Source organism: Equus przewalskii, chromosome X (genome assembly GCF_037783145.1).
Source record: "Equus przewalskii isolate Varuska chromosome X, EquPr2, whole genome shotgun sequence".
NCBI lineage: Eukaryota > Metazoa > Chordata > Mammalia > Perissodactyla > Equidae > Equus > Equus przewalskii.
The window spans coordinates 12,105,249-12,132,721 of NC_091863.1; the positions used below are offsets into that span (position 1 = coordinate 12,105,249).

Sequence of the window (27,473 nt, forward strand, 5' to 3'; positions counted from 1 at the left end):
GTCCTGGTTTACATGATAAATTGTATGGTTCCCCTACTGTAGGGAGCAGGGCCTCCTGACTCTGACCGATATCTTTCCACTGTGGCACTATTAACATTTGGTGTGGATAACTCTTCATCGTCGGGGAGCTGTGTCCTGTCATTGAAGGATGTTTAGCAGCATCCTACTAGAGGCCAGGAGCAGCCCCCCTCCTAGTTGTGACAGCGTAGTTCAGACATTGCCAAATGTCCCCTGGGAGGCATAATCACTCTGGTTGAGAACCTCTGTCCTAGACAATGACCTTCACAATGGTTGGCCAGACTTTACCAGGCTGCCACAAAACTCTGAAACATAACTAACCAAGAATACTTTCATTTGCGTCTTTTTTTTAACTCTTAATATGACAATCTCAAGAAAACTATTTAAAGCAAATACAGTCACCCACTGCATAGCAACACTTCAGTCAATGATGGACCACAGATACAACAGTGGTCCCATAAGATTAGAACCATACAGCCTAGGCGTGTAGTAGGCTATACCATCTAGGTTTGTGTAAGTATTCTATGATGTTCACACAACAATGAAATTGCCTAAGGACTCGTTTCTCAGAACTTATCCCCATCCTTAAGTGACACATGACTGTACCTTAAAGGGAAAATATTTATTTCAAAAAGCTGTCAGGCAGAATTATTGTTTCCCATGTAAAGTAATATTTTCTGTGAATAGAATATCCTCCTACCAGAGGGTATTGAATCTAAAATGTTGGTTCACAACTTCATGACAGATTATAAATTGTATGGATTGCTATTTTAACCCTGTTGCCCAAGTGGAAAACTAAAAGGAAAGAGGATATTAAGATTATTTCTGTAATACTTATAACCTACTTTTTTTTTTTGAGGGAAGATTAGCCCTGAGCTAACTACTGCCAGTCCTCCTCTTTTTTTGCTGAGGAAGCCTGGCCCTGAGCCAACATCATGCCCATCTTCCTCTACTTTATACGCGGGACGCCTACCACAGTATGGTGTGCCAAGCAGTGCCATATCCACACCCGGGATCCGAACCGGTGAACCCAGGGCCACCGAGAAGCAGAACATGCGAAATTAACCGCTGAGCCACTGGGCCGGCCCTAGAACTTACTTTTAAAGTGACATTTCTGAGTATGTTTTTTTCTAAACAGGAAGAAACAATGCTGGCCCAAACTGTGAAATTGGTATTCTTCTCACACACCCCACTTTCAATACTTCCTTCCCCTTTGTTCTCTCCAAATTGGCATTACTATATTAAAATTTGCAGTTGTTAAAAAGACTTACCTGTTCTCCAACAAGGATAATTTATTGGTTCAAGTGATATATACTAAGTGGCTCTGTGCCAGCCTACTCCAGTGCTGGAGATGCATTAGTGATCCCTGGTCACTGCCCTTGAGATGCCCATGGTCTAAGGGGAACCCACTCACAGCCAGGTGGACATCATTGATAACACTTAGCACATGGTGGTTCTCAAATTTGAGCATACATCAGCATCACTTGCGGGGGTTGTTTCTGATTCAGTAGGTCTGGAGTGGGCCCTGACAAGTTCTTCAGTGATGCTGATGCTGCTGGTCTGGAAACCACACTTTGAGAACCATTGGTTTTATCTCAAGGATATTTATGCTTCATTAGGATTCAAGAGCTCCTGGGCAGAGTGGTAACATGGCTTCTTTGGCTTCATCTTCCCCCCTGTCTCCCGTGTTTGCTTCTTTCCTTCCTCTTTTCACATTTCATTTCATGTACCCAACACTCTCATGCTCCTTTGACCCTACTCTATCAAACATTGCTGTTAAGGAAGAGTTTTATATCAGACATTAGCATGGTGTCAAGGCGATGTCTTACCTTTTCCAGGGTAATTGACATTAGGACATATCCCTGCTTGTGGAATGGGACACAATGTTTATGTCAAATTTTTAGGACTGGTTTAGGCGAATCTTATCTGTATAGGCATCTTTACTGCACTGGACTTATTGGTATGGGTTTTGCACATATAACAAGGGGTCTCTGCCATATGGTGTACATACACACAAACAGCAACAAACAAACAACAGTCTGTATAGCAAGGGTATGATTGTTAAGGCATCTTCAAGCCCTGATCTTTTATAATGATTTAAGCAAATCCAGGGTCTAGATAAACCTTGCTGAAGTGTCAGGATTGTCTTCTCTCTTGTTTAGGTGCTAATGACATTTAGAAGACGCCACCATGAGCGCCACCACCATTTTATTCATACCTATCAATTGGCAAAACAGCAAAACAGGTATCCGCACTCCTATTTACTGGGATTATGAAAATTAATCTAAACATGGAAGCGTGTGCAGAATGAGAAATTTTAAATGACACCTTTGACTTGAGGACTGTTATTAAAGTTAAATCCTCTCACATTCAAAGTAATCACTAGGTATTAACAATAGGAAGAAATATTTCCTTTTTAAAATTTTCACGGTTGCTTTCTCTTCACCCTCAAATTACTGGGGTTAATCTTTAATAGATAAAGGGAGAGAACCTATGATTACTTCTAGTGTGTGAAGTTGAGGGAAATTGAAGATGAACACTCAGCCTACCAATGAATTTGTAACAGGTCATGTGTCTATTCATCTGGGTTAATGTCATGTGCAATTAATGACTGAAGAGTCTAATTGATTCCTGATCTAGTTAACTTGTTAGCTGAGTGGTTGGACCTGAATCCCAATTAGATCAGTGAGTGGAAAATAACATACGTGTAAGTGTTGCAACCAGTGAGTTTGAGGAATGAGAAGGAAAGAAAAAAGCAAACGGTTTTATCTCCAGAAAAAGGTGGCACAGGCAGAAACTGTCTTTCTCCTTCCCAATGCCCCACCTCCACGCTAAGGAGGAGCAGAGAGGAGCTTTGGTGATGAAGGAACAGGAAGGGAGGGAGTAAGACAATTTCTACCTGGCCTAGAGGTTACGTTTCAGGCAAGATACTTTTACATTACTCTGTGTTTCCCCTTCATATTTTAAAAAGTCCCACCCACCCATCCTCTTGCCATCTGACCATTCTAGAAGCCGGGTACATAATGATGATGCAGACTTAGCAGCCTGATGAAAGTAATACTGGGTACACATTCTGAACATGTTATTGGTAGCCTTATCATTTTCTGAAATTGTTTGCAAAGCTACCAAATATTTAAAGGAAGATGAACTGTCTAATCAAAATGTGTTGAAATATCCTAGAACAATAATGGTAATGATATCAGCTGCTGATTATAAGACTTCACAGTGTATTCCTTTTTTGACAAGTACATTTCACCCCTTTGGTTCATCAGAGTATTACATCGAAACATTGTGATAGATGATGAGGCTGAAAGCATAGTGAGTATACCAATTAGGAATGCATTCAACTGCAAGTAAAAAAACTCAAACTTCTAAATGCCAGGCAAAGTGTGAAGTTCTTTTCAAACATGATTTATCTGTATTTTTGAAAAATTATTTTATTGAGGTCATAATGGTCTATAACATTGTGTAATTTCAGGTATGCATTATTATATAACAGTTTCTGTATAGACTGCATTGTGCTCACCCCCAAGTCTAGTTTTTATCCGTCACCATACATATGTGCCCCTTTAACCCTTTCACCCCCACTTCCCTTCTGGTAACAACTAATCTGTTCTCTTTATCTATGTGTTTGTTTATCTTCCACATATGAGTGAAATCATACAGTATTTGCCTTTCTCTGTCTGGCTTATTTCACTTAACATAATACCCTCATGGTCCATCCATGTTGTTGCAAATGGGACAATTTTGTCTTTTTTATGGCTGAGCAGTATTCCATTGTATATATATATACCATGTCTTCCTTATCCATTCATCAGTTACTTGGGTTGCTTACACATCTTGGCTATTTTTAATAATACTGCAATGAACATAGGAGTGCATAAATCTCTTTGTATTGTTGATTTCAAGTTCTTTGGATATATACCCAGTAGTGGGATAGCTGGATCGTATGATATTTCTATTTTTGATTTTTTGAGAAATCTCCATACTATTTTCCATAGTGGCTGCACCAGTTTGCATTCCCATCAGCATTCTATCAGGGTTCCCTTTTCTCCACAACCTCTCCAACACTTGTTGTTTTTTTGTCTTGGTGATTATAGCCATTCTAATGGGTGTAAGGTGATATCTAAGTGTAGTTTTGATTTGCATTTCCCTGATGATCAGTGATGTTGAACATCTTTTTGTGTGCCTATTGGCCATCTGTATATCTTCTTTGGAAAAATGTCTGTTCATATCCTCTGCCCATTTTTTGATCAGGTTGTTTGTTTTTTTGTTGTTGACTTGTATGTGTTCTTTACATATTTTGGAAATTAATCTCTTGTCAGATATATGATTTGCAAATATTTTCTCCCAGTTGTGGATCATCTTTTCATTTTGTTCATGGTTCCCTTTGCCTTGCAGAAACTTTTAGTCTGATGTAGTCCCATTTGTTTATTTTTTCTTTTGTTGCCCTTGCCTGAGTGGATGTGGTATTCAAAAAGATGCTGCTAAGACTGATGTCAAAGAGTGTACTGCCTATATTTTCTTCTGGAGTTTTATGATTTCAGGTCTTACATTCAAGTCTTTAATCGATTTTGAATTAATTTTTGTGTATGGTGTAAGATAATGATTTACTTTCGTTCTTTGGCATGTGGCTGTCTAGTTTTCCCGACACCATTTATTGAAGAGACTTTCCTTTCTCCTTTGTGTGTTCTTGTTTCCATTGTTGAAGATTAGCTCTCGATAGATGTGTAGTTTTATTTCTGGGCTTTCAATTCTGTTCCATTGATCTGTGTGTCTGTTTTTGTGCCAGTAGCATGCTGTTTTGATTACCATAGCTTTATAGTATATTTTGAAGTCAGGGATTGTGATGCCTCCAGCTTTGTTCTTTTTTCTCAGGCTTGCTTTGGCTATTCGGGGTCTTTTGTTGCTCCATGTAAATTTTAGGATTTTTGTTCTATTTCCATGAAGAATGTCTTTGGAATTCTGATTGGGAGTGCATTGAATCTGTAGATTGCTTTAGGTAATATGGACATTTTAACTATGTTTATTCTTCCAATCCATGAGCATGAAATATCTTTCCATTTCTTTATGACTTCGATTTCTTTCAATAATGTCTTATAGTTTTCACTGTATAGGTCTTTCACCCCTTTGGTTAAATTTATTCCTAGATATTTTATTCTTTTTGTTGCAATTGTAAATCAGATTGTATTCTTGACTTCTCTGCTAGTTTGTTATTAGTGTATAGAGATGCAACTGATTTTTGTAGTTTGATTTTGTACCCTACAACATTGCTGTAGTTGTTGATTATTTCTAATTGTTTTCTGGTGGACTCTTCAGGATTTTCTATATATAGAAATCTCCATATATACTGTCTGCAAACAGCAAGAGTTTTATTTCTCTTTTCCAATTTGGATACCTTTTATTTCTTTTTCTTGCCTAATTGCTCTGGCCAAAACCTCCAATACTATGTTGAATAAGAGCGGGGAGAGTGGGCACACTTGTCTTGTTCCTGTTCTCAGAGGGATAGTGTTCAGTTTTTCACTGTTAAGTATGATGTTGGCTGTGGGTTTGTCATATGTGGTCTTTATTATGTTGAGGTACTTTCCTTCTATGCCAATTTTATTGAGGGTTTTTGTTATAAATGGATGTTGGATCTTGTCAAATGCTTTCTCTGCATCTATTGAGATGATCATGTGATTTTTATTCCTCATTTTGTTAATGTGGTTTATCACATTAATGGATTTGTGGATGGTGAACCATCCCTGTGTTCCTAGTATAAATCCCACTTCATCAAGGTGTATGATCCTTTTAATGTATTTTATGTATCCTTTTAATGTATTGATTTGCCAATATTCTGTTGAGGATTTTTACATCTATGTTCATCATATTGGCCTATAATATTCCTTCTTTGTGTTGTCCTTGTCTTATTTTGGTATCAGGGTAATGTCAGCCTCATAGAATGAGTTAGGAAGCATTCTGTCTTCTTCTTCAATTTTTTGAAATAGTTTGAAAAGGATAGGTATTAAATCTTCTTTGAAAGTTTGGTAGAATTCTCCAGAGAAGCAATCTGGTCCTGGACTTTTGCATTTAGGGAGGTTTTTGATTGCTGTTTCTATCTTTTTGCTTGTGATTTGTCTATTCAGATTCTCTATTTCTTCTGGACTTAGTTTTGGGAGATTGTATGAGTCTAAGAATTTATCCCTTTCTTCTAGGTTATTCAATTTCTTGGCATATAGTTTTTCACAGTATTCTCTTATAATCCTTTGTATTTCTGTAGTATCTGTTGTAATTTCCCCTCTTTCATTTTTAATTACATTTATTTGCATCTTCTCTCTTCTTTTCTTAGTGAGACTGGCTAAGGGTTTGTCAGTTTTGTTTATCATCTCAAAGAACCAGCTCTTAGTTTCATTGATCCTCTCTATTGTTTTTTTTAGTCTCTATTTCATTTATTTCTACTCTGATTTTTATTATTTCCCTCCTTTTGCTGGCTTTAGGCTTTGTTTGTTCGTTCTTCTTTTTCTAGTTCTGTTAGGTGTAGTTTAAGATTATTTATTTGAGATTTTTCTTGTTTGTTGAGGTAGGCCTGTATTGCTATAATTTTCCCTCTTAGCACCACTTTTGCTGCATCCCGTAAGAGTTGGTATGTTGTGTTTTCATTTTCATTTGTCTCCAGGTATTTTTTTTTAAATGTTTTTTTTTTTCTTTTTCTCCCCAAAGCCCCCCAGTACATAGTTGTATATTCTTTGTTGTGGGTCCTTCTAGTTGTGGCATGTGGGATGCTGCCTCAGCGTGGTTCGATGAGCAGTGCCATGTCCACACCCAGGATTCGAACCAACGAAACACTGGGCCGCCTGCAGTGGAGCGCGCAGACTTAACCACTCGGCCACGGGGCCAGCCCCCATCTCCAGGTATTTTTTGATATCTTCTTTGATTTCTTCATTGATCCAATGGTTGTTCAGTAGCATGTTGTTTAATCTCCACATATTTATGCCTTTCCGAGCTTTTATCTTGTAGTTGATTTCTAGTTTCGTAGTATTGTGGTTGGAAAAGATGCTTGATATGATTTCAATCTTCTTAAATTTATTGAAGGTTGCCTTGTTTCCCAACATATGGTCTATCTTTGAGAGTGTTCCATATATAAAATATATATATTTTAAGTCCATCTGATCTAGTGTTTCATTTAAGACCACTGTTTCCTTGTTGACTTTCTGTCTGGATGATCTATCCATTGATGTAAGTGGGATGTTGAGGTCCCCTACTATTATTGTGTTGCTGTCAATTTCTCCCTTAAGGTCTGTTGGCAGTTGCTTTATATACTTTGGTGTTCCTGTGTTAGGTGCATATATATTCATAAGTGTTATTTCCTCTTGGTGAAATGTCCCTTTTATTATTATAAACTGCCCCTCTTTGTCTCTCATTGTCTTTTTTATCTTGAAGTCTGCTTTATCTGATATGGCAACACCTGCTTTCTTTTTCTTGCGGTTTTCTTGGAGTATCATCTTCCATCTCTTCACTCTGAGCCTGTTTGTCTTTAGAGCTGAGATGTGTTTCCTGATGGTAGCATATTGTTGGGTCTTGTTTTGTACTTCATCCAGCCACCCTGTGTCTTTTGATTGGAGAATTCAATCGCTTTACATTTAGAGTGATTATTGATATATGAGGGCTTAATACTGCAATTTTATCTCTTGTTTTCTGAGTGTTCTATATTCCCATTGTTTCTTTTCCCTTCTATTTCTGACTGCCATTTCAGTTTGGTGGGTTTTTGTGATGGTTTTCTTAGTTTTCTCTTTCTTTATGATTTGTGGCTCTGCTCTGGTTTTTTGTTTAGTGGCTACAATGAGGTTTGTATAAAAGATCTCATAGATGAGATAGTCCATTTTCTGATAGCCTCTTAGACTAAGCAGGCTCCATTCCTTTCCTCTCCCCCTTCCAAGTTATTATTGTCATAAATTATTCTTTTTTGTGTTGTGAGTTTGTGACTAAATTGAAGTGTTTATAATTATTTTTGATGTTTTCCTTCCCTTTATCTTTTATGTTATAATTTTTTGCTAACCTGTTCTGATAGAGAGCTGAAATTTTCTGATTTTTGTCTGTCTATTTATCTCCTTGCTCAAAGCTTTGTAAACCTTTGTCTTTTTGTCACAGGTAGGATGGCTTCCTTCATCATTTCTTGTAAGGAAAGTCTAGTGGCAATTAACTCCCTCAGCTTTTGTTTATCTGGGAAAGCTTTTATTTCTCCATTGTATCTGAAGGATAGTTTCACTGGATAGAGTATTCTTGGCTGAAAGTTTTTGTCTTTCAGTGTTTTGAATCTATCATTCCATTTTCTCCTAACCTGTAAAGTTTCTGCTGAGAAATCTGCTGAAAGCCTGATAGGGGTTACTTTGTAGGTTATTTTCATCTGCTTTGCTGTCTTTAATATTTTTCTTTATCATTGACTTTTGCCAGTTTTACTAATATATGCCTTAGAGAAGGTCTTTTTGCATTGATGTAATTAGGAGTTCTATTTGCTTAATTTACTTGTAATTCCAGCTCCTTCCCCAGGTTTGGGAAGTTCTCAGCTATTATTTCTTTGAACAAACTCTCTGCTTCTTTCTTCCCCTCTTCTCCCTCTGGAATACCTATAATCCTTATATTGCTTTTCCTGATTGAGTCAAATATTTCTCAGAGAATTTCTTCATTTTTTAAAAATCTTGGTTCTCTCTCCTCCTCTACTTGAAGCATTTCTATATTTCTGTCCTCACTATTTCTGCCCTCCATAACATCAGCTCTATTTTTTATGGTTTCTAGATTATTTTTTATCTCATTAATTGTGTTCTTCATATCTAGAGTTTTGGGGATTTTTTTAGATTTCAATCTGTTTGGTGAAGTATTCCTTCTGCTCATTAATTTTACTCCAGAGCTCATTGAAATGTCTTTCTGAGTTTTCTTGTAAAGTATTGAGTTTCTTTATGACAACTATTTTGAATTCTCTGTCATTTAGATTGTAAATTTCTGTGACTTCAGGATTGGTTTCTGGAGACTTGTCATTTTCCTTCTGCTCTGAAGTGTTATTGTAGTTTTTCATGGTGTTTAATGAACTGATCCTTTGCCAGCGTATTTGTGGTAGTATCAGGTCACAGTTTCCACCTGCCACCACTGGGAGGGGGTGGGGGAATAGGAGCTATGTTTTCTGATCCCACCCCATCTGTTGGAAGTTGTGTGGGTAGGGCTGCTCTGCATTTGCGTGGGCCTGCCACAGCCACTCTGCAGGTTGTACTCATTTGGACCGGGCCTCTGTGCTGGATGGGCAATTCATGCACCATAGGTGGGGCCTCTGTGCTCAGTGGATGGGTTACTCTCACGCAGGTGGGGCCACTGTTCTTGGCAGAGGACTGGCCAAGCTGCTACACCAGGCAGGAGGGGTGCCTATGTGTGGGCTGAACCACCACTTGGTGGGTCCCACAGGCTGCTGTGCTCTGTGAACAAGGTGCTTTCTGAGCAGGTGGGGAGCCTTCTTGTCTGCACTGCACTTGGCAAGCAGGTGCCTTTGCAGGGGCTGAGCTGCTATCACTCAGTATAGAGTGATCCCACCAGCAGGGCTGCCACAGCATGGTGGGCACTCCTGCAGGCTGGGCTACAACTCTGAAAGCATTCACCCTGGCTGGGCTGCCCTCACCTCCTCTTACAGTCATGCTAGCTGCTGTGTGAGGATCCACAACCTGGCTCACTGCCATCAGGTAGTGGATGGAGTACACTCACCTAGTTCCACTGCCTTCCAGGGATCCAATCTACCCACCTTCAGATGCATGGCTATGTGGATTTCTCAGGCATCCTGTTTTGCTGTTCAGAGAATCCTCTGCTGGTTAATGAATGTCTATTTAGTGGTAACTTAGAGGGGAGAGACAAAGGGAGAAACTCACTCTGCCGTGATGCTGATGTCACTCCCAAACATGATTTATTATCTTCACAGCAACCCTGCAAGATAGTTTTAAAAAAAATAAGTCCAGAGTAGTTAATTAACTTGCCTAAGGACATAAGCTTAAAATAATAGCTTTGCATGGTATTTTTCAAATCCATAAAAGTTACAGCATTACTTGAAAATATCAAAACTTCTAAATCAATCCAGAAAACTCAGGAGGAATTTCTATGTGGCGTGATGAAAAGCTCAGATGGGCAAATTCCTAAGTGGAACAGAGGTACAGGGACAAGGTTATTGTTTAGTCAGGGGGTACCCATGGGATGTGTATTTGGTATTTGTCACAAGTGGATACCTGAAGTTAAGGATTGCTTAGAGGTAAGGGTGGTTGGCTATGGGGATCACGTGTGTTCCCTTGGGTAGATACTGTAGATTGTCTCAATGCCCCTTTCCAACAGCTTTCATCCTTGCCTTCTTTTGTTACAAAGGCTACAAATGCCTCAAGTAAGCTGCTGGCCTAAAGAGTATGAGAGATGTGTGCAGCAGAGATTAATGAACCCATAGCCTGGAACCAAGCCCAGCCAAGATCAGCCAACCTTAGCTGACCCCAGGATGTGTGAGTAAGTAATAAATGTTTGTTATTGTACGTCACTGGGATTTGAAGTGGTTTGTTATGCAGCATTAGTGTGACAATAGCTAACTGATACATGACCCAACAGCATAATCTCACAAAATAAACTGTGGTTATTTTCATTCTTAAACAATTAGCTTTGTAATGACCTATAATGATATTCTAAGTAAGTGGAACCCAATTTAATAATAAAGAAAAAGCCAACATTTACAAAAATAGACGTTTTATCCATTAAATTAAGTATTTATTTGCTTAATGCTGTTATTCTAGGAATTATGCATCTCCCTAAATTTAGCCAGTTAAAGTAGGAGTTCTGTTTCTTCCTAACAAAAACTCTAGCTTTGTTCTTTTGATATCCTTCTATCCTTCTTCTGTTAGTTACACTATGATCAATAGTACTCTACTCTTAAAATTTTGTTTAACTTAGGGCTGGCCCAGTAGCATAGTGGTTAAGTTTGTGCACTCCACTTCAGCAGCCTGGGGTTCAGAGGTTAGGATCCTAGGCACAGACCCAGCACCACTTGCCACGCCACGCTACGCTGTGGCAGCATCCCACATAAAATAGAGGAAGATTGGCACAGATATTAGCTCAGCAACAATCTTCCTCAAGCAGAAAGAAGAAGATTGGCAACAAATGTTAGCTCAGGACCAATCTTCCTCACCAAAACAAACAAAAAAATTTGTTTAACTAGATCAAAGAAAGCCTCTCTGATTAAAAAAAAACAAACTGTTGGAGAGAGTATTGTTTTCTTTCCTTGAAATTGATGTTTGTTCTAAATTCTATTCATTATCTATTGCTGTGTAACAAATTACCCCAAGACTCAGAGGCTTAAAACAATGATAAACAATAATAAGCAATAAGCAGTTTCAGTACATTAGGAATTCAGGAGTGGCTTAGCTGGGTGATTCTGGCTCAGGGCCTCTCGTGAGATTGCAGTCAAGATGTTGTCCAGGGATGTAGTCATCTCATGGCTTGACAGGGGCTGGAGGATCCACTTCCAAAGTGGCTTAATAATGAGGCTCTTGCCATGTAGACCTCTCCACAGGGTTGCTGAGTGTCCTCATGACATGGCAGCTAGTTTCCCCAGAACTAGTAATCTAAGAGAGCAGTATCTCTTATGGCCTAACTTAGAAAAATCATACTCTATTGGTTCCACAATATCTTATTGGTTACAGAGGTCAGCTCTATTCAGTGTGGGAGAGGGCATATCAGAACGCCAGATCATTCATTGGGAGCCGTCTTGGAGGCTGGCTGCCACACTTTCTAATATACATTTTCAACACAATCTCTCTTAGACTGCTCCAAACATCTTCTCATAATGGATTTACTGTTTAAACTAGTGGTTCTCAACTTTCCCTTTCCAGGGACATTTGACAATGTCTAGAGATATTTTTGGTTGTCCCAAATGAGGGAGAGGAGTGCTACTGGCACCTAGTGAATAGAAGCCAGGGGTGCTGCTAAACATCCTATGACGCCCAGGAAATTCTCCCCACAACAAAGAATATTCAGCCGGAAATGTCAACAGTGATAAGGCAAAGAAATCCTGCATTTAAACTGTTACAATCTGCTAAAATTATAAACAGTTTCCCCTTACAAATCCTTCAATATATCATATAAACACTGCTTTTCATTTTCAGTCAAGTATAATCAGATTAAGCAAATTGACTTATTTTAGTGCATGATCAAATTGCAGGTGCACAACCAAAAGGGAGTGAGCAGGACAAATGAATTTGGCCAAGAAAATACACACACACACACATACACACACCTCCCCAGAAAAGCTGGCGGGGGTGGGGGGGTGGGGGGGTGGGGAGCTTCCCTTTTGTGTGATATACTTGCTGAATTTGCAAAATCAGCACCAAATAATTGCTATTTCATTGAGAACTCCCTGCCAACAGCTAGAAACAACCCTAGCTGGGTGACACTGTGAATTCTGAAAAAATCAATTGAGGATTTTAAAGACAAGCAGAAAAAGAATGAGAAAGTGAATTCACTGGAGTTTTATTGACAACCTATAGCTTCCAGAGCTTTTTCTGTAAACCTTGACAAGTCTTCTTTGCATCTGAGGTTTATTTGAGTGCTTAAAAGGGGCTAAGATAATAAATCCATGAACATAGTAGCTGGTTCTGTCAGAGACTGATCTCCTTCCTCAGAAGTGCTTAGAAGCCAAGGAGGAGTGATTTTTACACATACTGCTAGATTTGGGGACAGCCTCGGGACTCTGTGCTCTCCAACAATTAGGGAGATAAAGAAGGTCAGCGTGAACTCTAATCTTCCTTGAACAAACCGTGAAGAACTGAATTGGCTTCTGGGCAATGTTCAGAGCCACTGGGACAGTGAGAAAAAGTCAGATTACGCCAGATCTCCTGAGTGTCTCTAGGCTAGGACATGAGTAACGGTTCTTCAAAAAGGAAAAGCATAAATGTATCTTTGCATCGAAAGTTCCACTGGTTGATGAATATATATGCCTATATTATTAAACTTGTTTTAGAAAATACGACAATAACTATAATGTATAGAATTATATAATATATATATATATATATATATATATATATATATATATATGATTTTTTTCTCTTCCACATGGGAAGCCACGTGAAGCATTAGGAGGGGAAGAATGAAATAATTCCTAGAGATTGGGAAACCTACAATGAGGGGAAACCATAGTCTCATTCCCCAGTTTGACATCTGCTTGGGCAGGACAGGGTGGGGGGTTTGGGGAGAGAGAGAGAGAGAAATGTACCTTGTATGGAAACAGGATCCTTGCAGATATGATTGAGCTAAGTAAGGATCTTGACAGTATCACTGGGCTGAGATCAAGGTGACAGCAGGGTCAGGCTCCCTCAGGAAGCTCTAGGGATGGTCCATTCCTTGCCTCTTCCGGTTTCTGGTGGCTGCCAACTTCCTTAGTTTGTGGCTGTATCACTCCAGTCTCTGCCTCTGTGGTCACATCGCCTTCTCCTCTTTCATCTGTCAAATCTCCCTCTACCTTCCTCTTATAAGGATACATTTGATTGCATTTAGTGCCCACCTTGATAATCCTGGGTAATCTCTCCATCTCAAATGCCTTAACTTAATCACATCTGCAAAGATCTTGTTTCCATATAAAATAATATTTACAGGTTCCAGAGATTAAGACCTGACATATTTTGGGGGAAGCATTTTTCAGCCTACCACACCCAATATCTTATTCCACCCCTAGTCCTTCCAGGGTTAAGCCCTACACCCTATGTACACACACACACACACCCCTCTCTCTTTCTCTCCTTGTCTCCCCTCTTCTCCTTTTCTTTATCAATACAGCTTGAGGACCCAAATCATTACAACTTAAAACTCATTAGCCTGGAGGACTCAGTTCTGTGTTTGCATTCCACCTATAATGACAGTGCTGATGGCGAAGTAGGTATCTGTAGATTCTTCTAATGCAGAAGAGAAAAACAAAGGAGAAGGTTAACTTTCTGTATTGGAAGAGGTTGAATACTGTTATTTTGCTATGTGAAGAAATCACATGATATAGTCAAGAAGTTGTTTTAAAAAAATGGATATAGAGCTATCTTGCCAGAGAGGAGGCTAATGATTGCTGGTCCCCAAAGGTAAACCTTGATTGAACCTTCTTGGCTGAAATTCTGTAAGCTAAAAATATAAGTGCTTCCCAGGAGTGTAGGATATGCTGACCCTGCTTCCCCTCACACCTATACTTGTTTTCAGTCAATAAAGAAACAAGGGGCTCTTTCTGAAACTTTTACTTTGAAGGTCAGAAATTAAATATGTACTGTTTATCTGAGGCTCAATCGCTGTATATTTCATGTGGCTCTTTAGCTAGGATTGGAAGACTTTCTGTTGCCCAGTAAGTATCATTAAATATAGAACTGACATATCCACTCACAGGAGCAGCACTTCCTAAAATCAGTGTGCTTTAGAAATACAAGAAAAGATAAGAAAAAATATTCAGCTACATAGAAATGAAGAGGAGTCTATTTTAGGAAAAAAAAAAAGGTTAAAGCTAGAAGAGGTCTAAGGTTATACAGTAAACTTGTTCAGTTTACAGATGAAGAAACTGAGACCCAGAAAGATAACAAGATGTATCAGTCAGCTATTGCTGCATAACAAACAACTACAGAATCTTTGCAGTTTACAATAAGCATGCATTTAGCTAATGCACCTCTGGGCATTTGCCGATTTGGGGTTTGGCTGATCTAGGCTTTTGTGGCTAGGAAAGTTCTGTTTCACATTTTAGGTCGTTGAGATTGCTCCAAATGATTGTCACCTTCCTTGTACCAGTGAGCCAACTAGAGTAGGTTTTTCTTACACTAATGGTGGAGGCACAAGAGAGCAAGTGTGTGTGCACAAGGCCTTTTAAGGCCTAGACTTGGAACTGAAACACTGATATTTCCACCCACGTCATTGGCCACAGTAAGTCACATGGCCAAGCCCAAAGTCAAGGGGCAGGGAAATACTCTCTGCCCACGATGAGGCCCTGCCAAGGGTATAGATTGAGGATGGGATGAAGAATTGGGGCCAATTATTTAATCACCCCCACAAAATTTGCCTAAGATTAAAAACATACATAATGGCTCAATTAGGACATTATAATTCAGGTCTCCTGACCCCCCTGCCCCCCATCCAGGGCTTTTCTCATTAACCAGACAGGCACTTAGTAGAGCATACAATAGATATATTTAAAATATCTCTCTGGAAATGTAAATTATCAAGATGGCACAACACTGCACAACTGGTTACATTCATTTTATCTAGATTTTTCTGTTTTCCATCCACGTGATTAAAAGCCATTCATATATTTCCATAATTATTATCTGCAAAAACATATGACACATTGATGTATGTTAAAGGTAGTACTGTTTTCATTCAATGTCAACCAAAGTTTCTCCAGCCCTGGGTACTAAAGTGGTCACATTAAAAAGAAAAGTCCAGATTTCACAGGTTTTGCAGAATTCCTTTCTGGTGGCTCATGAAAAGCCTTCTCATCTTCTTCCCCTTGAACACCTCAAGAATATCTGCTACTTGGTGCTGTTCATCACTACAGCCAGCCCCTGTAGGAGAATGTTAATGTCCCAGGAGCGCCAGAACTGTGGACTCTCGCCAAAGTGACACTGTGCTCCCTGCAGCCTTCATTCACGGTCCTCAACAGAGATATAGTACAATGCAGCCTGGACCTGCATATTCAGGATTTCTCATGAAAATGGGTTCCTAAGTTTCTCTTGTTATCCCATCTCTCTGGAGAGTTCAGACATGAATATATAGAGCCAGGCCAGGGACCTATAATGAAAAGACCATTTCTGACTCTTCCCTAGGTGATAAAGCAACTTCCTCTTCCTTCAGCCAAGAACGTTTATGCAAATCACTTTATAGGTATAAATTCACCAGACATAATTTGAACCATACTTAAGGCCTAAACTAAGACCATCTCCATATATTTTGTTTGAAGGATGAACTCTCAGATTAGTATGAAAAATATTGTTGCCCAGAATGGAATTCAGCAAAGGTGTGCACAAGTCATTTCCATTAGGAAAGGGAAATTAATGATGAATAGCCAATTTTAGTGACTTGCTTTGTAGTTCTCTTATTTTTTCCCTTAGAAATTATTACTTGACATTTTTAATGGTTTCTAAAATGCAATTTATGGGAAACTTCTCAGTTTCATGGGGCACAGCTAACTTGATTTGGAACATGGCAAACCCATTCAATTTTGCTGAGAATGCATTTAGAAACTGAGTCTTTCTGCTAAATGCTTGTGCATATTCCCAAAGATCATTTTTTCCCTGCTGAGATAAACTCTCATCATGGTCCTTGAGATGTAGATGAAATGGAGATTTCAATTTCAGCTTTCCTTTTCAGTTGAGAGATCTGTACCTTGCTTCCTTTGGGCTAGAAAAACAAAATGGAAAGCCCGCGTTAACAAATGCTTTCCTCCTTAGGTACCACTTTGCCACGAGGGATCTGGCTTAGCTGTTCTAAACATTTTAAACCAAAAGACACTTCTGAGACTCATCTATCCCAAAGCTGTACTTTTATGCTGAAGTCTCTTAAAAATTACTATCTTCTCTATATATTTACCAACCAAAGAGATAAAAACAAAAAACGTTTTATTTTCTAGATATAAAATTATGTTATATTATGTATGGTTTTTCAAACTATACATGCCTCCCAAATATTCTGATTCACCCTCATAGAGAAGCGCTGCTTTCCCCCAAGCATTTTTCTAAGTGTTATCCTAGACTCTACCAATGAAGCGGTTACTTCACCCATATCTAGTTGGGCTTTACCATTTTAGTGGACAGATCTGATTCTAGCTGCCAAAATCTCATCTCATTTCCTGAGGACTTTCTCTGGCCACTGAAACCCTCTCTGTCATGCACATGGTAAGTGAAAGTACCAAGAAATTAACACCTCCACCCTGACCCCCAGGAGCAGTCTTCAACCAATGTCAGGTGGGAATTGGTGTATAAATACCCCAGCTCCCTTGCCCCTCCAGTAGGATAATTCTGACCCGCATATTCTATACTGGCTGCTAGAGTTCCCTGGGTGATTGAGCTCCAGTTGGCCACTGTGGAAAGTTGCTTGATAGTACACCCTTTATTTGCTCTTTCTCTTCCCTGACACACTGCCCCACTCACCTGTCAGAACTTCCTGAATTATCTCACAAATAAATTATTTGCACTAAAATTCATATCTCAGGTTCTGTTTCTGGGGAAATTAAACCAATCAGATAAGATCAAGAATGAGACTGCATCCTGATAATAGCATCAGGTAAGCTACTATGGGCACTGGGAAAACAAAGATATGCAGGATATGGTCCTGACTCTTATGTTGTGTAGAGTTGAGCGGGAAAGATGGGCCAAGGCAGGCAAGCACGATGTCCTTTGATATGTATTAATAGAGGTGCTGCATAGGGTTTAAGACCAGTCTCATCACTTTCCAGCTCTGTGATCTCAGTTTCATCATTTGAAAAATGAAGATAATTATAGTAATTACCCATTGTAAGGATTAAATAAATCAATATGTAGAAAGTGGCTAGGGCAGTACCAGGCAAATGGTAATGGTTTAATACTGAATTCCCAATTCATGCACTGAGGTACCCTGGGGCACTGCAGTAAATTCACAAGGGTGCAGCAGGATATTTTATCTATCTATTTACCTATGTGTTTATTTCCAACTTTGTTGAGTAATAATTGACAAATATAATTGCATATATTTAAAGTGTACAATGTGATGATTTGATATGCATATACACTGTGGAACAATTGCCAGAATGAAGATAATTAACACATCCATCACCTCACATAGTTAGCTCTATTGTGTATGTTTGTGTGTGTGTGGTAAGATTTCTTAATATCTACTCTCTGCAAATTTCAAGTATACAATACCATATGATTAACTATAGTCACCATGCTGTACATTAGATCTCGGAATTTATTCATCTTATAACTGAAAGTTTATACCTTTTGACCAACATCTCTCCGTTTCCCCTTCCCCTCAGCCCCTGGCAACCACCATTCTATTTTCTGTTTCTATAAAATCAGCCTTTTTTTTTTTTCAGATTCCACGTATAAGTGATAACAATACAGTATTTGTCTTTCTCTGTCTGGCTTATCTCACTTAGCATAATACCCCCCCCCCCCCCGTTCATTATGTTGTTGCAAACAGCAGGATTTGCTTGTTTTATGGCTGAATAATATTTTATTGTATATATATATATATACCACATTTTCCTTATCTATTCATCTGTCAAAGGACATTTAAGTTATTTCCATAGCTTAGCTATTGTGAATAGTACTGCAATGAACATGGGGGTGCAGATATCTCTTTGAGATACTGATTTCATTTCCTTTGGATATATACCCAGGAGTGGGATAAGCAGGATATTTTGAATTTTTGAGGGAAACATAGAGCTATGTAACATCTTTTGGACACTATGCACACTACAAGCTTGACGTAGTTCACAGTTTCAACATTAGATCTGGTGACATTACTTTTGATAACATGATGTCTTTGCAAAGCCAAGTGTTCAGCAGTTGCTGTGGTAAAAAGCACGTACCAAGTGAAAATCAATGGAGAACAGGAAATGAGGGCAGCGGTGGCCAATCTGATTCTAAGGTTTGAGAAATTGTACAGTCCCAGCAAGTACACACATCCCATTGAGAAGTAATCATGGTTATTTAATAATAAAATTTTTTAAAAAATATATTTTTTATTTATATGCATTATTTTCTCAAATGGCTACTAAGTTGTTAGGATATAAATATTTAATAAGTTATTTGGACTTTACTTAATAAATGGAATTGTTAGGTGTTTCTTTTGGCCTAGGGATCCCATAAAAAAATTACAGAGATACAGAGCGCTGTGAACTGAGAAAGTTTTGGAACCTCTGGTTTATTTTATTTTAGCTATTAAATAGCTAATTGAAAGTTAAAATTAATTAAAAATATTTGGCGCATGCAACTTTGGCTATATCAGTCTACTACTTAAAAATCTCAATGTTGTCGCATGGCTACCAAGAAAACACCAAATTTCTCAGACCATTATGGCAGACTTTCCAGGATCCACACCCCGCCACCAACCTAAGTTTTAGGTTTAATCTTCTATCACCATCATCTGGCTAAACCAGAGTTACAACTTGCCCTCTCTACCAACTTCTTTGCCCAAAATGCACTCTCTCTTCTGTTTATGGTATCCTACCAATTCTTCAAGAATCTTGAAAATCCAAAGTAAATTCTGTCTCTTCCATTGAAGAAGTTTGTCTTTCTCCTCCGTCAGATATGATTTCTCGTGCTTTGGAAATCTGTAGACTTATTATACAACTCTCAGGAGCATTTATCTCACGTATCCTCTTACTTTCTTTTCTCCCCTATGAAATGGAAAGTTCCCATATGGTAAGGGCCATTTCCTATATGTGTTTATATGCACTGCAGTGTTACTATCTTGAGTAGGTCAGTGGAATGGATGGATAAATGGAAGGATGGATGCATGGGTAGATGAATGTCTGGATAATAAGTTGGTGGGTGGATAGAAAGATAGATGCATGGATGGAGGTTAGGTCGATAATAGATGGATGGGTAGATGAAGAAGTACATGGATGAGTGAGTGGATGTGTGAGTAAATGTTACAGCAGTTAAAAACCCATTTTTCCTAACATTTTAGTCCCTCATAGTCATAAATTACCCAGGGGTTACATTCAATTAACAATCCTTTTGCCATTCCATGCCTTGTTAGAACTCTAACATCCCTTACCATCATATCATGAATTAGAACAAAATTTCTCCTACTCACCAATAAGATTTACCTCTCCCAGTCAAATTTACACATCAGCTTCCTTATCAAATCATGTGATTTGTCTGTCTAGAATAAGTATATTTATCATGACATATAATTTTTATTACATATAATATGTTTTATATAGTTACGTAAAGGTAGTGTGCTTATAGAGTAAACTCAAGTCTTCCCGTAAGAGATGGGAATTAGCTAATTTTATGCAAATATGATTCAAGAGCTGACTGTGAATATCAGGCACAAAATTTGGCAGTGATCTTGGAAAAGGGAGCTACTATTTATTGAGCATCACTGTATCATCTAATTCTCACAACTACCTTGTGAGTTAGAGATTATTATTCCTATTTTATAAGTGATAAAATAGAAATACATAGAGGTTGTAAATCTTGCCTAAGGTTGCGTGTCTCATATATAAGGGAGGCAGTATTGAGAGTTGCACTGTTATTACCAATTTAACATGTCTCAGGCCCATGCTTTTTGCGCCTCATCATGTTGGGATGCATACATGGACACCCAGCAATGAGAACTAGGAAGAAATCACGTTGTTCCTATGCCAAAAGCTTTAAACAGAGAAAGATTGGCATAGGTTTGTCCTCCACTCTCCAATCTGCAGACCCTAACAACATCAACAGCTTGAACCCAGGAACCATAACAATTCCAGTTTTCCACTTTACATTTCAGGGAATCAAGGAGTAGAAGGGTGAGGAGACTGAGGAGAGAGGAAAAGACAGGGAGTAGAAGATAAGAGGGCCCTGGGAAATCTGCAGAATTAACTTTATCAATGGCAGAAACAAAGAGTCTTTCCCTCTCACTCTTTCTCCCACCAGACCTGTTGAGTATTAGTCAGACTTATTTGCAAGTCATTCACTTCTGAAGAAGAGGAGACTAGGAAAAGAAAAGAATAGGGGCTGCTATTTCATCCCACAGTCCTTAAGAGATGAGCTCTGGAGTTGGAACTCTAGCCCCATTCTTTTTAGAGATGTGACTTTAACCTCTTTGTGCCTCTGACTCCTCATCTCTGAAATGGGTACAACAATACGACCTACCTCATTGTAGGCAAGTAACGTTGTTTGGTTGTAAGGATCAAATAAATAATTCAGATGTAGCTGTGGCATTGATAAATATTCAACCCATGTCAGTAGTGATAATGATGATGATGATGGTAGTGCTGGTGGTAGTCATGATGATGCTATGGGACAATTCTGCCTGGGGGACTCCAGGAAAGCTTTATAAGAGTGACATTTGAGCTTGGCATGAAACAATGAGAAGTTTGCTGGCTGGGCAAGAGGGTGAAGGGTGTTTAGGGCATTTTAAGCAGCATGTTGAAAAAATTATAGGGCAGCAAAAGAACCTACCTAGAGAAAAACAAGCACTTCTATGTGGCTAAATTCATTACATTCTTAATTGTTTTAGGAATTTCGTAAGGAGGGATGTTACCTTGAGAATCACCTTAATGGAAAAGACTGTTGAAAACACAAAGTTGTATCTTAAAACCAAGGGACCTCACAAGTAAGAAAGACAAGAGAGAGGAGCAAAGACGATGTTCAAAGCATGGACCTCTAAATTTGATTATTTTCTTCCACTTTCAATGTCAGAAGTATCGAAGAAGTAGGCTTGGTTCCTGTTCCAGGTGTGTCCTCCCTGGAAAGCAGACAATGAAACAGAATTAGGTGAGGAAGAGATATGTTGGGGAAGTAATATCTGTGAAAGATGGAAGGGGAAGGAAGCAGGGTTGGCTAGGGAGAGCCTCAGACCACGATGTAGCTCTGACAAAGTCTCCCCTAACCCAGTGGGGAGCTCTGGGGAAAAGATTGCCCATTAGAAGAGTCCTGCATTGGACAGGAATGACCAGGTCCTAGTGTTCGCATCATACTGGGTCTTTGCCTGGGGACTGCTGAGGAAGAGGGTGGCTCCAGCTTGAAAGTTAAGGTGAATATCAAAGGCATTTAACAGCTGGAGGCTCTCAGCCAGCTGTACTCCTTGTAGCTGAACAACACATTTCTTCTTGAAGGAAGATCTGAGAAGTGCATGTCCGTGGATGCCATGGTTCCTCCGAGGAAATGTCTTCTAAGAGAGCAGCATGGATGGGAAGTAGAAGAAGAGAAGTCGGTAAGTTCACATGAGACCTGGTTTCCGACCCTCATTCAGCATTAGTTTATGGTGACAGTCTCTTAACCTCTCTGGGTCTCAGTTTTCTCAACTAAGAAGGTGAAGGGGACTCTGAAATCTAGCATATATTTGATTCTAGATAGCAAGAATTCTTATTCAGAAATCCCCTGGAATGAGAATGGTATTAAGAATATGGATTGCCTGAGTTTGAAATCTGGCTTTAGCCTTGACTAATTGTGTAATCTTGTGTGAATTATAAAATCTCTCTGGACCTTGGTTTCCTCATCTTTAAAATGGGACTAATAATAGTGCCTACCTAATAGGGTTGAAAATCCAAAGAGAAGAAAGCGTTTAGAATGATGCCTGTCACATAGTGAATGCTCAGCAAATGCTAGTTCTAACTCCCATCCCCTACCTACACATGGTCCCACCTACAAATACTCTTGAAAGGGCCTGGAGCTTAGAGTGAAAATTTAAGGGGCATAAAGGCCCAGGTGAGGCTCGGCAGCAACTATGTCTAAGGAGAGACTTTTGCCCTGCTTTTTGTGTATCCTCATTTCTGAGAAAGGGTAAAAAGCATTTTTCTTCCAGAGTACAATTTGTGTTGCTTCCGGATTGCCTAGTAACAAAAGCCTCTCCTCATTCTTTTTCTGATCTGATTGTTTTCACCTCAACAGTTTTTTTACTTGAAGGTTTTAAAAAATTGTTAATTGAGTTCTGCTCCCCTGACCGCTTGAAGTCACTACATCTTAAACAAAATGCTTCACAAGCCCATAAATATCACCTGTTACAACCTGCTCAGAGTCATTAACTTTCTATTCTTTTATTTTTCGGATGCTTGACAACCAGGCTTTCTTTGCTTCGACCATAATGAGGTGTCACCCTTAAGTTAGCCTCACAGCCTAGGGGGTCTGGCCCATTTCTTCTCAAAGCCAGGGTTCCCACACTTTCAGGCCTTTGATGAAAAGGAAAGAGAATGTGCTTCGGGAAATGATTCCAATGGTACAGAACCCGAAGAGCAAGACTGTTGTCGATCATAATCATCAAAAGGAGAGTTTACAACGGGAGGAAGAGAAATGGATATTTTTGAATGACTGAAGTAAGGTCTTTCTAATCCCATAGAACAATTTAGCTGTTCATTTTGAAAGGCGGCGTCCTCACTGTTGGCAAAGGGATGCAGAAGTGGAATTAGAACAGGGGTAGGCTGTGTGAGAGGGAAATGGAAAACAGTGCATCCAGCCTTGCTCTGATCCTACCAGTAGCCTCTTTCCCAGGAGATCAGAAACAGGGGCGTGTTCATTGTTGTCAGGAGTCATCTTGAAGCCTAGCAGTGTTTTCAGCAAAATGGTGCATAATTTGCTTCATGTTTCCATGAGGATGTTTCATCTTGTTTATTGAAAGAGGAAGTACAGTTAAGTCCTGTCACCGCTGGGAACCGGTGAGTTTCTTCTTCTCTCTACATCCTAAATTACTTTGATATTAAAGAAATGTGACTGTAGACATGAGATAGGAACTGAGCATCCTGTTTATTTCCCTAGAGGCAAAAAACCCCCAAGAAACAAAAAAACAAAAAACACAAGCTACCATTGCCGAGGAAGAAACAGAAACCATAGCTGCTGGACTCTCCGTGTTTTTTCCCACTAGTTTTTCAGCCCCCTAATTACTTATCCCTAGTTCTTACTTACTTGTATCTCAGTACGCCTTTTTTCTCTCTCCTATTTGCCCCTTTCACCCCCCAGAACTCTGAGGTATAACTGTCTCTCTAGTTCTACCCTTTGTCCCCTGAGAGGCATAGCGGTCTAGCGGTCAAGCACTCAGTGACTGGAACACATTTATTACCCATGTAAACTCAGGCCAGTTGCTCCCCTCCCTCTACCTCATTTCCTCATCTGTAAAAGAGATTTAAATAGTCCTATATCATGGGGTGCTTGTAAGGACTCCATGAGGGAACATGTACAAAGCATCTAGAATCAATGTTGGCTCTTTCTAGTCTTATATCCTCTGTCCTCATCCCTTCCCATAGATTCTGTACTACTCACTCTCTAGCAATTCAAAGGAAAAGGAAGAGAAAACTGGCTAAGAGAAACAGAAAGGTGAGTTCTAGTAGTAGCTTTCAGGCAGGGGGAAAGGAGCATTCCACTGTCGTTGAAGTATAAGAAGGCCCTCTCTAGAATTTTTGCAGAATGGTCTAGAACAATCATTTGAGCCTATATAATTCATACAGGAAAATAGGGATATAGGCAAAGCTGTTTCTAGTTTCTCTGACACCCGTGATAGAGAGCCCTGTTTAGCACACCTAGTCTTAAAAAAAGAATTTAGACTAAAAATTGACCTCACACTTTTGGCTTCTGTAGGACACAAGCAGAATCTAAAATACATTAATATGGCCATGAGGAGGAATGAAGAAGGATGAGAGAGAGGGGGTAGTAAAAAAGCAACTCAGTCCATTTCTCCACTGCATCTAAGAGGAATTTTCCTAGGCTGAGATCCAATGGCCGCTCTGAAATCAGTCCCAACTCAAATCATGTGGCACTTCATGGTACTTTAATCTGGGACCTCTGCATTGATGTGGAATAGAGGAAATGTGTATGTGAATGGCCAGAATGATGCCACCACCCTTCTGGGAAGCTCCACTTTATGCCACTCAGCCAAGGCCTCAAAGATACATGAGTAGTTACTTGGTTGACATTATTATTAATCCTGTTAATAGTAAATTACATTTTTGACATTGCATAAGCTTTTAATAGTGGAGGACTTCAAACATATGTAAAATAGACAGCTGTGTAACGTGAGTCCCCACATAGCCTTCACCTATCTTTAACAATTGTCAACTCAGGGCCAATCTTCTTTCATTTGTGCTCTACCCACTTCTCTACTTTCCATATGATTTCAAAGCAAATCCTGGCTCTCATATCATTTCATCCATAAGTGTTTCAGTAAATTTCTCTGAAACAGATTGGCAAACTCTGGCCCGTGGATCAACCTCCTGTTTTATAAATGAAGTTTATTGGAACACAGCCACGCCCTTTTGTTTACCTAGTGTCTATTGGCTGTTTTCCCAGACAGAGACCCTATGGTCCACAAAGCCTAAAATATTTACTATTTGGCGCTTTAAGAAAAAGTTTGCTGACCCCTGTGCTAAAAGATAAAGACTTTAAAAAACCTAACTACAATATCATTATCATACCTCGAAAATTAACAATAATTTACTGCATGGTAACTTAAAATTGTTTAGGACTTTATACCTTTTTTCAATGCCTTCATATTTGTTATCTCATTTGAATCTAGCAGCAACTCTGGAGATAAAGATGGAAAACCTTCATGCCATTTAAATCCCTTTTATATATGAAGAAAAATGTAATCATAGAGAGTTTAAAAGCGATTTCATCAAAGCCAGGCAGCTAGTAAGCAATTTGAATAAGATTCTGCCTCTGATATATTGTGGTAAGGCGAGGGAAAGCTTGATTCTGCAGTATCTGAATGATAAATTCCCTCTCTCCGTTGTTCCATTTCGAGAGCATTTGACTTGAAGAACCTGGTATGGGATATATATTTCAGACATGACTTGGAGTTAATTTCAGGTAAGCCTCTTTCGAGCAGTAAAAATAACAGAGTTTTTATATTGAGTGAGAGTTCCCATGGAACCACTCTGAGTTTGAAGTACTTTAGTGGCATCTGGAGAAAAATCTGTGGGTAATCCTGTTTCCTAGCATCTTCCTTAGAGAAGAACATGGTGTATTATTTTACAGGCCAGAGAAAAAGGGTGAAATATGAGGTGTGGAGATTCATGCTAGTTACACGAGCACACAGACTCTGGAGGTGCATCCCAGCCTTTTCCATAAAGCTGGCTGGAAACAGTAAAAGCCAGACTTTCTCATGAGAAACCTCACGGCGTTTTTATTGGTTTGCCCCTGAGATAATACTCCACCTTTGGGAAGAAAATCCAAGAGGGCATATAAAATTGGGAAATAGTCACAGAAAGTCCAATTATACTTCAGAAACTATGAGAAAATTAGTTTCCATTTTCACATGACCTGAAACTCTCTATACAATCAAAGGTTGTCACCAAAGCAGCATCCAGATGGTTTAAAAGAAAAGTTAGTTTATAAACATAAAGCTTTTGTGTATGTTTGTAAACTAGCTTTCTTCAAAGAAATTGAAAACTTTGTCCTAGTTAGGCAACTACATCATTGAGGGAAGGGACCCTTGATTGTTAATTTTTGTGTTTCCAGGGCCTGGAACTGGGTCTGGCAGCGAGTGGCACTTAATGAAGTGGTGTTGAATGGCTACGTGATGTCAATGCCATTATTTTAGGCATGAGCACAATCGTGTTTCTAATAATTAAAAGGAACCTATCCCCCCAACTTTACAGTGGAGAATCTTGGCAGACATCACCTTAACCAAAGTTAGCATCACCACTGATAAATCATATGGATATCATGTAGCCTGCAGTAGGCTGAGTAATGGCCCCCAGTAATAGCCAGATCCTGATCCCTGGAACATGTGACTATGTTGTACGGCAAACCTTATGTGGCAAAAGCGATTTTGCAGATGCAATTGAGGTGGAGAGATTATCCTGGATTATCTGGGTGGGCCCAGTGTAATCACAAGGGTCCTTATAAGAGGGAGGCAGAGATAGATTTGACTATAGAAGAAGAGAAGGCAACGTGATGACAGAAATAGAGATTGGAGTGGTGAGGCCAGCAGCCAAGGAATGCTGGGAGCCTCCAGAAGCTGGAAGAAGCAAGGAACAATTCTCCCTGGAGCCTCCGGAAAGAATAAGGCCTGCCAACACCTTGATTTTAACCCGGTAAGATTCATTTCAGACTTCTGGGCTTCAGAATAGTGAGTATACATTTCTTTTCTTTTAAGCCACTAAACTCATAGTAATTTATTACAGCAGCTACTAATACATGCCCCCTGATATGAGGTGATGAGAAGAGCACCTCACTGCTATGGTTTTAATCCCCAAAATCCATATCGCCAGTCTCATAATGAAAGATAGTAGACAAACCCAAATGGAGGGATGTTCTACAAAGGGTCAAGATCATGAAAAGCAGGAAAGTCTGAGAAACTGTCACAGATAAAAGGAGACTAAAGAATCATGATGACTAAATGCAGTGTGGTATCTTGGACTGGACCCTGGAACAGAAAATGACAGTGGTAGAAAGACTGGTGAAATCTGAATAAAGTCTGTAGTTTAGATAATAATATTGTACCCTCGTTAAGTTCTTAGTTTTGGAGGTGTCAACAATAGAGGAAACTGGGTGAAGGATATATGGGAACTCTTTGTACTATTGTTGCCAATTTTCTGTAAATCTAAAGTTATTTCAAAATAAAATGTTTCAAGCCAGCCCTTATGGCCTAGTGGTTAAAGTTCGGTGCTCACCGCTTCGGCAGCCCAGGTTTGCTTCCTGGTCATGGAACCACACCACCTGGCTGTCAGTTGCCATGCTGTGGCAGCAGCTCACATAGAAGAACTAGAATGACTTACAACTGGGATATACAACTATGTACAGGAGCTTGGGGAAGAAAAAAAAAAA

General features: G+C 39.3%; 1 long non-coding RNA gene across 1 annotated transcript in view; it reads left to right on the top strand.

The window, feature by feature from the left end:
* LOC139080936 (uncharacterized) overlaps positions 1-27,473 on the top strand; it is a 208,315-nt gene extending 180,842 nt beyond the window's left edge. Inside the window, exons 2-3 of the long non-coding RNA XR_011535822.1 lie at positions 10,387-10,518; positions 21,833-27,473. This is a non-coding gene — a long non-coding RNA (uncharacterized lncRNA). The remainder of the gene's footprint in view (positions 1-10,386; positions 10,519-21,832) is intronic.